This window comes from Lynx rufus, unplaced genomic scaffold, assembly GCF_022079265.1.
Source record: "Lynx rufus isolate CCGP_SWC_20201006 ecotype Redwood Valley unplaced genomic scaffold, mLynRuf1.p SCAF_11, whole genome shotgun sequence".
NCBI classification, from domain to species: Eukaryota; Metazoa; Chordata; class Mammalia; order Carnivora; family Felidae; genus Lynx; species Lynx rufus.
Window position 1 is genome coordinate 46,275,365 of NW_025814825.1, and position 13,602 is coordinate 46,288,966.

The 13,602-nt window shown below is 39.7% G+C and overlaps 1 protein-coding gene across 4 annotated transcripts in view; it reads right to left on the bottom strand.

Moving 5' to 3' along the window:
* Positions 1-13,602, bottom strand: part of SORCS1 (sortilin related VPS10 domain containing receptor 1) — a 505,682-nt gene that overhangs the window by 361,044 nt on the left and 131,036 nt on the right. The window lies entirely within an intron of this gene.

A 13,602-nucleotide genomic window follows, 5' to 3' on the forward strand; every position in this document is an offset into this window, starting at 1 on the left:
CATGTGTTATTCTCAAACACAAGTGTAAAGGCTCTACATGCCTGTGTCCCACTATTTGCTGACATGCATCACTCAGCGTGGGAGTTGTAACTGAGATTGAGTTAGAAGACTGGCATTTTGACAGAAATCAGAGTAGGGTTGTATTGCTCAGCTCACCCATTACTATAAAAAGTTGTCCTACAAAAGGCACCCATGTGCACAAATAAACTATCTACCCCTTGCACGCTTCCAATGGAGCAGCAATATAAGAACATATATATCTATGTAAAACTGAAGCATATATGCAAGTAGAAATATAAATAACATATTTATCTATCAATCTACCTATTGATAAATTTGTTTCCTTAATCTACTATTAATTCTTTAAATAAATATCCAAGGGAGAATATTAGATCTGATGCTTTTGCGGTGACTTTTCCATATCTAAAATTCCCACTACAAAAATGTGCCATCACAGTGTACCACACTCCACAAGGTCAAAGACATTATCTGCAATACCTGTGCAATGCTGGATGGAGCTTCTGGCCAGCTGTGTAGGATGGAGGCCATGTCGTAGACAAGACCCTGCCTCTGGCTCAGGACCCTGGTGCCTCTCATTTACATAATTAATATGGCCCTAAAAATTTGGGAGGAAGGTAGGAAGGGAGAGGGTGAAGGGGGAGGGAAGGAGGGAAACATGACTACAGAAACGCAATTAAAAGGTAACCCATGGGGTGTCCGGGTAGTTCAGTAGGTTGAGTGTCCCACTCTTGATTTCAGCTCAGGTCATGATCCCAGGGTTGTGGGATTGAGCCCCATGTTGGGCTCTGTGCTGAGCATGGAGTCTGCTTGAGATATTCTCTCTCTCTCTCTCTCTCTCTCTCTCTCTCTCTCCCTCCCTCCCTCCCTCCCTCCCTCTGCCCCTCTCCCATGCTCATGTGCCCTTTCTCTAAAATAGAAATAAAATAACATAAAAGGCAACCCACGTAACTGCAGTTAATCACCCTGTATTGTATACTGGAAAGTTGCTCAAAGTAGATCTTAAGCATTCTCGCCACACACACACACACACACACACACACACACACAGACACACACATAGAATTAATATGGATGTGTTAATTATCTTGACCTTGGCAATCATTCTACAATAATTATGTATAGCAAATCATCACACTGTACACTTTAGTACATACAATTGTATTTGTCAACAAAAGATGGAATGTGATTCAATTATACCTTCTATTCCTTAATTTATTTTAAATGTGTAATTTACCAATAAGTTTCCATTATAAATACATACACAAGTATTTACCATAATCCCCACAGTATGTTTTACTGTATGAATAAACCTCATCATGAATTTACATAACAATTAAAAATAAAAGAGTGTCACTGAATGATTTACCTGGTGACACTTTCAATACCATCAAGGCTATTTTATAGAAAATTGCATAGAAAGGACAAAGTTAATAGAGATATTCTTAAAACCACCCCCCAAAATTAAATTAAAAAAATTTAAAATCCATGCCATACTCCTTTTTAAAGCAAAGAATCCTACTGTTCTTGTATGTAATCACTTCCCATATATAAGCTTGGATTTTTAAACAGGCTGCTACAATCAATCTCCAGTTTCCTTTTTCAGTTAATTTCTAATTACTGTTCACTATTCAGTTCAAGTGTCTGCTCTTCTGGAAAGTCCCTCTTAGACTCCCCCTCTAAAGGCCCATACTTTGGGTTACAGGCAGGGTAGGAAAAATGTGGAATATATCTCTTCCATTATAGATGAGGTGTTTGTAATGGATGGAATAGATAAATCCCCATAAGTATGCTAGTGTATGTGTGGCAGGGAGAGACAGATGGGGGGGTGGGGAGGAAAAGAGAAAGAGAAAGAGAGAGAGAGAGAGAGAGAGAGAGAGAGAGAGAGAGAGAGAGAAAGTGATAATATAATGCAAACTTCAAGAAAAGAATGTGTCTATTTATCTAAAAAAATCCTAGAATGTTTATGGCTGTCACTAGAATATCACAGATATAGCAAAAAATCCTAAGAAAATAATTGAAATATGGTCAAAGATACACATGTAAAAGTTCATCACAGCATTATTTATAATAGGAAAAAAAACCCAGCTGAACACCAAACAGACTTTGAAAATAGAGGTTATTAAATTACAGAAATTTTATACAATGTGATGATATAGATGTAGGAAGTTATTTTTTGAAAGGCATTTCATGAATAAAAGCTGAGTATAGAATTTTTACTAAAATATGTAGGAATTTTAAAAACCACATAAAACCTTATAATCCCCAAACTGTACTTTCTTTTCTTCTATATGACTACATATATATGTAAACATAGTTATTTCTTGCTGAAATTGTAGGTAATTTTTTTCCCTTTTTGTACTTCTCTGTACCTTACATATTTCCTACAATAAGATTATTTTGCTGTGGTAGTCAGAGAAAAAAATTTTAATGAGGTGAGATCATGAAAATATAGATGAATGGCAAAATCAGCAATGATCCTAAGATACCATGTGACATTAAAAATAATGGAAGCTACAGGTCCCCTTTTTAACCTCTCTGTTAATACATGATGATAATTACCTGAATGAAGACCTAGAATTAGTTAGAATCAATAAATAGTCCAGCTTATGTACTACTATGATCGAAAATTCTATCAACCGTCCATTCTTGATTGCGTGGTGATTTGTTTTGGTTGGGGTGTGTAATCTCAGGCTGGATCTGGGGCCCCCCTTTACATGTCCCGACTGTAGTGCATATCTATTAGAATGCACGTCACAGTGAGTTTTAATTACTTCTGTATCTCCTATCAGGTTTTCAGTTCACTGAACACTGTGAACTCTCATTCACGTACTCAACACTTATCAACAGCTTACCTCACAAACCCTGTTCTAGGTCCTGGTGATAGACCAGTGAGGCGGAAAAGAGACAGTCTAACTTATGTCCTTTTGTCTCTGTATCCCAGCTCACCCTGTCCTTAGCACCTAATAGATATTCAATAGGCGCTTGTTAAATGAATGAATGGATATAAATTAAATCAGAGCACCAAAAGAACAGACAGCACAGCAACATACTCTATAAACAATAAAGAAACTGGAAACCCAGGAGGGTGACAAATAGAACTCAGAATATCTTTGGAGAAAAGACAAAAAATAGATTTTGAAAGAAGAGTCGACGAAAATATGTTTCAAATGATTTTCCACAGAATTCCAGATTCTTCTATCATTCTCATCCCTTTTAAAACTACATTTTCAGTGTTTTCACTGATTATAATTAAAAAAACAAAACTCATTTGCTCAAATATATTCCCTAGCAAACACTAGCATTCCAGAGGCAATCAAAGTTGTTCATTTTTCTTCTAGGTTAAGCCATTTCCCTGTGTTAACCTCACTCTAAAACTTCTCCTGTAATCCCTGGGTAATTATTTGGAATTTCTTGTAAAGATCCATCCACTATCAATGTGGTAACTCTCTCTGTATGGTGATCAGGGATGGTCACAGATTCTTTGACACTGCTCCCAAGAAGGAGGTTCCTTGGCTCATCCCTCTGTATCTGTGTAGGTCTCTGACAGCTCTGAAGAGAAAAGAATAGAGCAGAAGTGATAGTGTGCCTTCTTCCAGACTACGTCTTAACAAACTGTCAGCTTCCGTTTCCTGTCTCTTCAAACACTGTCTTTTGAAACCCAGCCTGCATGCTAAGAGGAAGCCCACGAAACCCTACAGAGAAGCCCCGATGAAGCAGGAAGGCCCCCAGTTGAGTGTCCAGGCACCAGCCGTCACCACCTTGCCAGTCAGTACGTGAGCCATCTTGAAGATGGATTCTCCAGCCTCATTTAGCCTCATCACTGACACTGCTTGGCAATGCCACCGTCGAGCCATGCCCAAACTGCAGATCCATAGCCAAGATAAGTAATGTTGGAGTTGGAGGTCACAATATTTTAGAGCGGTCTGTAACTCAGAAACAGCTAAGTAGAATATTCTACATAACTTAAAAAAAAAAGATTTTAAAAATCAAACCTGTGTTGGCCCATTACACAGGAGTATACTAAAGTGAATGAACTACTTCAGCACATCTGTTCCACATCCAGTTGAGTACCATTCGAGGCCCAGCCCCTTGTCATGGGTGTTTTCTAAATGTGGACTAGCAAGTGAATACATAGTTGGTCCTTGAACAGTGTAGGGTCAGGGACGCTGATCCTCATGCAGTCAAAAATCCATGTGTCACTTTTGATTCCCCCAAAACTTAACTACTAATAGCCTACTGCTGATGGGAAACTTAACCCATAACATAAATAGCTGATCAACACATATGCTTGTATTTATATTAAATACCGCATTCTTACAATAAAGTAAGCTAAAGGGGAAAATGTTATTAAGCACACATTGACAATACTGTACGGTAAAAATTCCACACGTAAGTAGACCTGTGCAGTCCGAACCCAAGCTGTTCAAAGGTCAACTGTGCAACATATTCTTATAAAATGTCAGTGCCTATTTAAGTTTTAGGTCTTCCCATGATAACTACTATAAAATTTTTGTATGTTGTATAAATTTCAACAGCATTGCATTTATTTACCACAGGTTAAGTAATTATATTAGAAACATGTCATGACATTTATGGATAATTTTTTAAGTATATTTCTTATTTATTTTGAGAGAGAGAGAGAGCGAGCAAGCAGGGGAGAGGCAGACAGAAAGGGAAAGAGAGAATCCCTCTATGCTGACAGCACAGAGCCAGACACAGGGCTTGATCTCATGAACCATGAGATTATGACCTGAGCTGAAATCAAGAGTCAGATGCTTATCCGACTGAGCCACCCAGGCACCCCTGGATAATTCGTTTTTTTAATTAGAATTGACATGATGACATTGATCATTCATTGATCAAAACGTGATAGCAATTTCTACTAACATCATATGACTCTTCAACTAGTGCTAATGACAATCTCAACAGTTCATAAAACAGCAGTGTCCCCAATATTTTTCATAAAGTCATTCATAAAAGGACAGTACAATAAGCATTTGTCATTGGTTTCACTTTTTAAGGTGATAGATGTCCAAACCTCAATGGGATTTATGCGGTGCAATTGTGCAAAACAGTGTTTCAGCCAAGCCACAAGGTCATTTTTCTATGAAGTAAAAATCTACATCCTAGATTCTCTCAGAGACCATTACACATGCAAATGTTATTGAAGACATGAATGCAAAGAAAATTCAAGTATGTTGATGAAAACGTGTCCAATATAAATTGCTTCACCACCTGAAGAGGAGGTATGTCCACAACAGACAAGAAGTGGATTAAAGCCTGACTGTGACAATGCAGTAGGTAGCCTGAAGAATAGATCATGTGAAAAAACAAAACAAAACAAAATTCACAGTCAGAAACATTATTTGTGAACGGAGTGCAGAGATGGAGCAAAGAAAGTGAATTCCACACATGGGACAAATCTGCCCAAAGGTCAGGTATATGGGATTGTCAGAGTCCAGCTGTAAATGATAACGGTCCCTGTAGACCTCTCTCTGTTTCGCATATTCAGGTGAGTTGTGAGCAGGCAAGGAGATATCAGGAAGATATCCTATTTGATTATTCTAGGTTTATACAACAGATACTCTTAAGGGTCTGGATCTGTTTTTGCAACATACAATCCAGTACAGCAAAAACATAGTTCCATCTGTATAGATGCTAAGAAAAGGTAGGAAAATCTGTAAAATACCACGGCCCTTGTAAAAGTTACTCCCTCAATATGTTCAAGTAGTCTTTGTATCTTGCATGGACTAGCACCACTTTTTAAGATGCATCGTCTATCAACACTGTGGCAGATAATGCACTGTGCACTGTTCACTGAATCACAGATGTCTTAACATTATTTGGGCAGTGAGTTTCAATTTTTATTTTTTCACTGATGTTCTTCAGCTCTTCTGATCAATGCAAGGTGCAAGGATGAGTATTTCAAGTAGACAAGAAATCACTAATTTTTGCTTGTTTCTCTCAAACATACAATATGGTTCCAACAAGATTCTTGTGAATCTTGTGGAAGTTATTAGTAAGCAGAACATGCTCAATTTGGCAATGCAGGGTGTAATGTTACCGAGCTTACAACTATGGGCAAAGGGACGGGAATGAAATGGAAATTTAAAGTTTGTAATGAGCATGCAAAGCAAAATAAAATTTCCTGTTTTGAACTGTTGAGTCACTGAGAAACTTGACAAAATGCGCACAATTAAAAAAAAAAGGATTGAAAATGTCACAATCTCATACACAGCAGTATTTTGCAACAAACATAAAGATTTTAAGCTTCTGAGGAAACGTTTTTTTTTTTTTTTACTTAACCTTTAAAATAGGGTTTTATCTTGGGAGATGTAAATAATTATTAAATGATGGTAGTGATTCAAGACATTCAGTGAGTTTGACTAGAAAAAAGATAGGAGGGAAACAGAAGTATATCTTGAAATTGAGATTTGAGTTGTTGAAAAATTTTTATAAGCTCGTATATTCCCACTTCTAGAAAACCACACTAGCATGAACAATCACAGAATCAAATATATATTTTTCTTTTCTTTTTTTTTCTTTTTTTTTGATTTGAGAGAGACACACAGAGAAAGAGAGAGCGAGAACATGCACATGTGCAAGCAGGGTGGAGGGGCAGAGGGAAAGAGAATCTTAAGCAGGCTCCATGCTCAGTGCGGAGTCTGACACAGGACTTGATCCCACAACCCTGGGATCACTACTGGAGCCCAAATCAAGAGTCGGATGCTCAACCCCAACATCGAACATATTTCTAAATGTAGTAATAGTCAGCCATAACATCTGTTTTCAAATTTTTGTTCATCTAAATAACCTTCATGTTTGAAGTTACAGATTTTAAAAGTGCATGTAAATCTGAACTGAGAAGTTAGTTAAATGAAATACTATTTAATTTTTTACAGGACAAAGGAGATTTCGCAAAAAGTTTCATTTATAAAATGGGCTCCTAGCTAAATAAGTCTGAAAATCCACCGGGCCAGAAACATTTCAAATAGCTGCTCTGCAGGAAAGAATATAAAAGAAAACTCCAGCCATACTTGGCCATGCTCCACTGATCTGAGGCCTAGTTACCTGCTCACAAGGCAGAGCATTCCCCCCCCCCCCCCCGTTTTCTCTGAATGACTCTTGAAAAGAAAACGCCATTTGGTTACACATCCTGCATTGGTGAGCATTCATCACTCAGCTCGTCTCTCCTGCAGATGTGTTGATCCACAGCTCGGGGATGTCAAGTACCCTGGCATCAGTTTCGATCAGGCTCTTCCCTTACCACCAAGCACAAATCTTGGAAAATCAGCCTGGCTCAAGAAAGTTTAGTGGAAAAAGATGGAATAATGAGGTTAACATCAGGGCTGTGGTCAGTTAGGGAGGGCCCATACCTCTGAATAACTCAAATGTCCCTTTTCTTCTCTAAGGCAGAGCTCAGAGTTCTGGTGGCCCCTGTGGACCATGACAGCATCTATTGGCAGCACTGTCCTGATTCTTTTTTTTTCCTGCTGTATGGAACATGTCTTGCAGATAATGTTTTAGCTTCTCTCACATCAGAGCCTTCAAGTCAGATGTTCCCACCAGAGACAGATACACCATGACTTTTCTCATACCCCCACCAGAAAATGCGTAAGTCAACTGAACCATATGGGGCTGAGCCTTGTTATTCTGTGACATGCTATAAGATCTGTCCAGAATGACAAAGTCGAGTCCTGCATGCTGGGCCTGGACGGAGGAAAGGGGCACAGGAAGAGAAAAAATAAGTCTGCCCTCATCACCAAGACATCCCGACAGGCACCCCCATGAAGAGAAGCTCCTTGTGTCCACCTCTCCACCTTCTTGGCCGTGGACAAAATCAAGTCCCCTTTATGGATTGGTATTAGTTCCATTCTCCCTTTCTCAGATCAGCATCCACAGTGGGAAAAACTCGCAATTCTTAATTCTAGAACCACTTTTCGCTCCTTATTCAAATGCCACCTCCTGCAGGAAGAACATGCTCATTGACAATCTGAGAGAGAAAATATATCAAATTCACCAAGAGCAAGCAGATGGCAAGAAACAAGACCTTCCTCGTTCAAGAGAAACACACATTCTCGTTTTCTTAATAGAAATCTATGTAAGCCTCAGACACTGCTCTTTCTCTCCTGCAAATGCATATCCTTGCCTCTGCCCTGCCAGCCACCTGATGATCCTTCCTTTAGATGCTACGTGGATTCTCATTCAATGTTCATGGGTACAAGGTTTACCTAGCAGCCAGCCACAGCCTCCCACGGAATTCCAACTCTGTGTAGATCTTAAAAATCCCCACCTCTTAGAAACCTGGTCCATGGAGGTGTTTAAAGATTTATCAGATCATACAATGGAATACAACAGAGAACACAACGGAATGTTCCATCCATCTTCTACAAAGCTCCCACCTAGTTATTTTTGACTTCCCTGAACACCAAAAGTCACTGCACAGGGGGTTCTCTCTCCCCAGTGTCTTTCAGTGCATGACACAGACGACCAGTTAATTTAGCACACTTGGGGTATTTTTAGCTTAGAAGGCACTGGATTGAAAAGGTGAATTTGTTCAAACACTGATTTATCTTTACAATAACTAGTGGGATTAGGCAATACTCATTTCTGAAAGAGGGGAAAATCACCACATATGTTTACTATTTCATCCTCTTTTTTTGGCAACATTTAACATCAGAAGCAGAGGACCACACAGACACCACACGAATCTGGCCAGGCAACAGGGAGAGGGAGCTATTACGGAGCGGGTTTGGATTCCATGAATTCCTATGCAATGTTGCCTAAAACTGAAATGGGGTTGTTGGCTTGGCTTCGATTGTACACCTGCCTTCCATACTCCGCGTTGTAGTCTAGCTTCAGGGAATAACCTTCAGGTTCGATCTGGTTTCATCTGCCCCACTCCCCTGCCGACTTTTTGGCTGAACACTTGTGGCATTCCAGTGGCAGCTTGTAGAACTGTAGTCTAGTATTAGGATTAAAAGCCAAAGTCTTGACGTACGAGTTTGGGGAGAAAAATCCAAGCCGGGGCACTAGCAGCTCATAGGATTGTTGGGAGAAGTAATGGAGATTATGATGATGTTAAACATACTAAATATTTAATAATAATATATAATAACAAAGCTAGCACCATATTTCTTTAGCTCTGACTCCGCTAAGCACTTTCCATATATTAACTTGCTTTCGCAGTAACTCTGTGAGGAAGACAGTATCATTATCCCTCTTTTACTTGTGATGCCTCAGGCACAAAGAAGTTAAGCAACCTGCACAGAGAGATGAAGTTACCTGCCCAGGGTCACACAGCTAATTGTGGAAGAAATCAAAATTTGAATCTAAACCATCCATTTCTAAAATCCATGTAGTCAACTACTGTTTTGTACACAAAAAACAAATGTGCATTAAGAGAATGACTGCCAACTCACCATGATCCTTTCTTCTCCATCCCTGTCTTAATGTTAAACTTCACTAAATCTATTCGGTTACTCATCATGTTTATGTTTTTTAATTTATAATATTTTGTAACATGCACTCCCCATGCTCTTCTCTCTACCTACTTCCCTAACTAACTCCTATCAAATAGCAAGGATGCACGTCAAGTTACCACCCCCACTGAGAAGGCTGCACCTGCCCCTTCTGGCTGAGATACTTGCTCCTCTTCTACAGTCATGTCTCTGTTCATGTCTCTGCCATTATCTGTCAAGGTGTCCAATTTAGTTCCTTTATTTGACCCCTGAAGATCAGGAAAAGAGCATTCCCTCCCATATCTCAGGGGCTTGTGGAGTAACTGATACACAGTAGGTAGCTAGTTAACGTTGAACTAGCGAACAAAAAGGATCTAGGTACTGCCCCCAGCACTTGGCGGGCTCCCTTGGCAACACGACACTGCATCTACCTTGAGTAGGTTTGGAGGAAGTTTGGAGGCAAGGAATCAAACTTGTAGGAAAAACTGCATAACTTGTGTGGCATTTAACCCAGAGCCCAGGCCTTGTTGAAATTCAGTAAGAAGCCCTACAGAAGTTCAAGTAAATGGCGTGGAGCTGGCCAGGAACTCCACGGGGCACTGAGATGGAACCTGCCAAGCAGAGGAAAGGAATTAGTTCCGAGGTAACTGTGAATCGCAAGGAACCGCAGGAGACTCACTCCGACTTTGAAGGGGCTAATAAGAGGCCCTTACCGGTACAATGTTTCACTGCTAGTCTCCCCTTCCTGCACGGGCACCGGGCACCCACACCAACATCAATAACGGGCTGTCTGCATATTTACGTGTTGTAATTAAGTCCAGGTGAAACCTGAAGAGCTCTTTAGGATTATTTATTAGAATGCAGCACCACCTCAGTTTGGAGTCTCCCTTTGGCTAGTGGCCGGAAGACAGAATTAAATAAAACATGGAGTCTGCAATGACACTGTCAGCTCCCTCTAGGCCTCCTCCTGCCAACGTGCCTGACCTCCTCACGCTACAAGCATGTAAGTCCAGATTGCTGAAGATTTTGTTTCTAACAAGCTTATCAGGGCTAAAAGGTCTGCAAAAATGTGTAACCTGTGTAACGCTTGACTCCTGCTCTTGGTAATTCAGGATCTCTAGATTCCCACAAAGAAGGCCCACTTAGTTATTTCCCATCATCCTTGGGGGCAGCTTAAATGTGTACATGGAAGGAAGGAAGGAAGGAAGGAAGGAAGGAAGGAAGGAAGGAAGGAAGGAAGGAAGGAAGGAGGGAGAAAAAAAGGGGGTTAAGTGAAGGAAAAAGGAAATATTTCCGTCACATGGCATCCACTTCTGTGTAACCTTTTCTGGCTTTTGCTTAGTGCTGCAGAGCGCTGGCCCTCTTATGGGTCCCATTGTTGATTCCAGTGGATACTTCATAGCTGTTAAAATGCTTCAAAGTTTCCAAGTTTAGAAAGTTTTTCTGTGGCAAACTGAGAGACTAGGGAATGCAAAACTGCTTCTTTCTGTCTTAGGGTCACCTTCAAAGGGTCCAGCTCACTTGCTTTCTGATACCTTGTAACACTGGCTCTCAAAGTGCTGGCCTGGACCAGCACAGGACACCTGCATGGGATAGAAACTTGTTAGAAATACAAATGATCTTCCCTTATGCCATTGACAACAGCCACAAAACAATAAGGTTGGAGCCCAGGAGTCTGTGTTTTAACAAGCTACCTAAATAACTGTAATGCACATTCACGTTTGATAATTTCTTTTTTATAGCATTTCTGTAGAAAAAAAGGTTTCATTTTCTTTCTAACTTGCTTCTTCCCTCCCTGTAGGATGCCGACGTGAATTCTTACAAGAAGCCAGTGAGTTCAGAATCATCCTTCCCCTACAAACACTACAGCGATATATTGCTGGATTACAGTGCCATGTTTATGATTAGGATGGGTTCTTTCCAGAAGGCTCCTCAGATGCTTGTGCATGCCAACTGACTTTCTAGCGCTGCTACACCCTTTTGCTAGACTGTCCCATACATGTCTAAACTACATGTAGAGAGGGATTAGCTTAAGAAAGAAACCTTCTATTCATTCAACTTAGTCTACAAGTATTTGTGGAGTATCTACTATGTGTAGGGTACTAGTTTCCCCTCAGGAAGAGTGCCAACACCTCTGATGATATGGAAAGACAGACAATACATATGACCCTTAACCAGAAATACGTTAGATGGTATGTCAGGAAGCAACAAATGTTACTGTCATCACACACACACACACACACACACACCCCACAAATATAATAGGGAAAGTGGGGTAAAAGTCCTAAGTTTACCTACAATCAGTTTCATTGAGAAAGTGGTATTTAAGCAAGAACTGGAAAAAGGTAAGGGAGTTGGGCATGCTGGTATCTGGAGGTAAGCATTCTAGGCCTAGGGTACAGCCAGTGCAAAGGTTCAGATGCAGAAGCACTCCTGACTGGAATAAGGACAGTTCTTCTGTATCAAAATATAGAGAACTGACAAAATTTTCATATTTGAAAATGATATGTCGACTTTGAAATAAGTTTAAAATAATAACTATAATAATACAGTAACATATGATACATGGCCTGCTGGTCTTTGAATGAACTATGATCTTAAATAATGAGGACAGGTGCCTGGCATGGGGTCTTTCCTATTGTCTCCTGAAAAACACGTGCATGAGTTAAGAGTTTCATTTCTATCATTTCTGAGTGCAGCTGACAAATCTGTAAGTGTCTCAAAGAAATCACTTTGGGCTAGAAAATACCCAAGTCAAAATAGAACATTAGGAGTTGATTATAAAATAATATGGAAACACAATTGGCCAAAAGGATCCATGAATACCATAAATACAGCAAGGAAAATTTAGAGAACTTACACTACTAGATATTAGGATTTTCTGTAGATATATAAAAATTAAACAGTGTGAAAGGATAAGTCAAAAGAAAAGAACAGATAATTAAGAAAACTGTCTCATACTGATAGAAATGTGATTTGTAACAATGGTGCAATGTAGAAAAGAGGGGAAAAGATGGTCTTTTCAATAAATGATGCTGGCTCAACCGGATATATCCATATGGAAAAATAAATAAATCTTGAACCTTAATTTGTATCAGACACAGAAATCAATTCTTGGTGGATTGTAGATCTGAATTTGAAAGGCAACAAAATACAATTTCTAGAAGATCATCTAAGAGAATATCGGTCTGACCTTCGGGTAGACAAGAGATTTCTTAAACAGGACACATACACCACTAACCAGAAAGGCAAGGAATGGTAAACTGACTATTTTAAAAGAGAAACTTCTACTCATCAAAAGAAACCATTAACAGAAGCAAGCAAGGTGTTAAGTGGGAGAAGATAGTTACAACATATATAGCTGGTAAGGGACTCGTATCTACAACATATAAGGAATCCTTCAATCAAAAGGAAAGATTACTTAACAGAAAAAAAGTGGGGGGGAGGGAGGCTAAACAAGGGAGGCTAAACAAGGAGTTCACAAAAGAGGAGAGATCATGAAAAAAATACTTAACTTCATGATTCCTTAGTAAAATGCAAATAAAAGCGCTAATGATACACCTGAACATATCCACTAGAATAGTTAAGATCACAAAGACATGAATATATGTACTGTTGGTGAAAAGTGGAGCCCCTGGAACTCTCCTACGTCACCAGTAGGGATATGATTATTAGTTCAATTACTCTGGAAAACTCTTTGGCAGTGTTTATTAAAAGTAAACGGTGCAAGGGGCACCTGGGTGGCTCAACTTGCTGAGCGACCCACTTCAGCTCAGGTCATGGTCTTGCAGCTCGTGAGTTTGAGCCCTGTGTCTGGCTCTGTGCTAAAAGCTCAGAGCCTGCTTCGGATTCTGTGTCTCCCTCTCTCTCTGCCCCTCCCCTGCTCACACTCTGTCTCTCCGTGTGTGTGTCTCTCTCCGTCTCTCTCTCAAAAATAAGTAATGAAACATTTAAATTTTTTTTAAAAGTAAGCAGTGCTTACTCTATAACCCAGAAATTCCACCGCTAGATATATCCAACAAAAATTATTTTGATACCAAAAGACAGGTGCCAGAATGTTCATCTCAGCATTATTTGTAGCAACCAAAAACTAGAAACAATTCATATGTCCATGAACAGT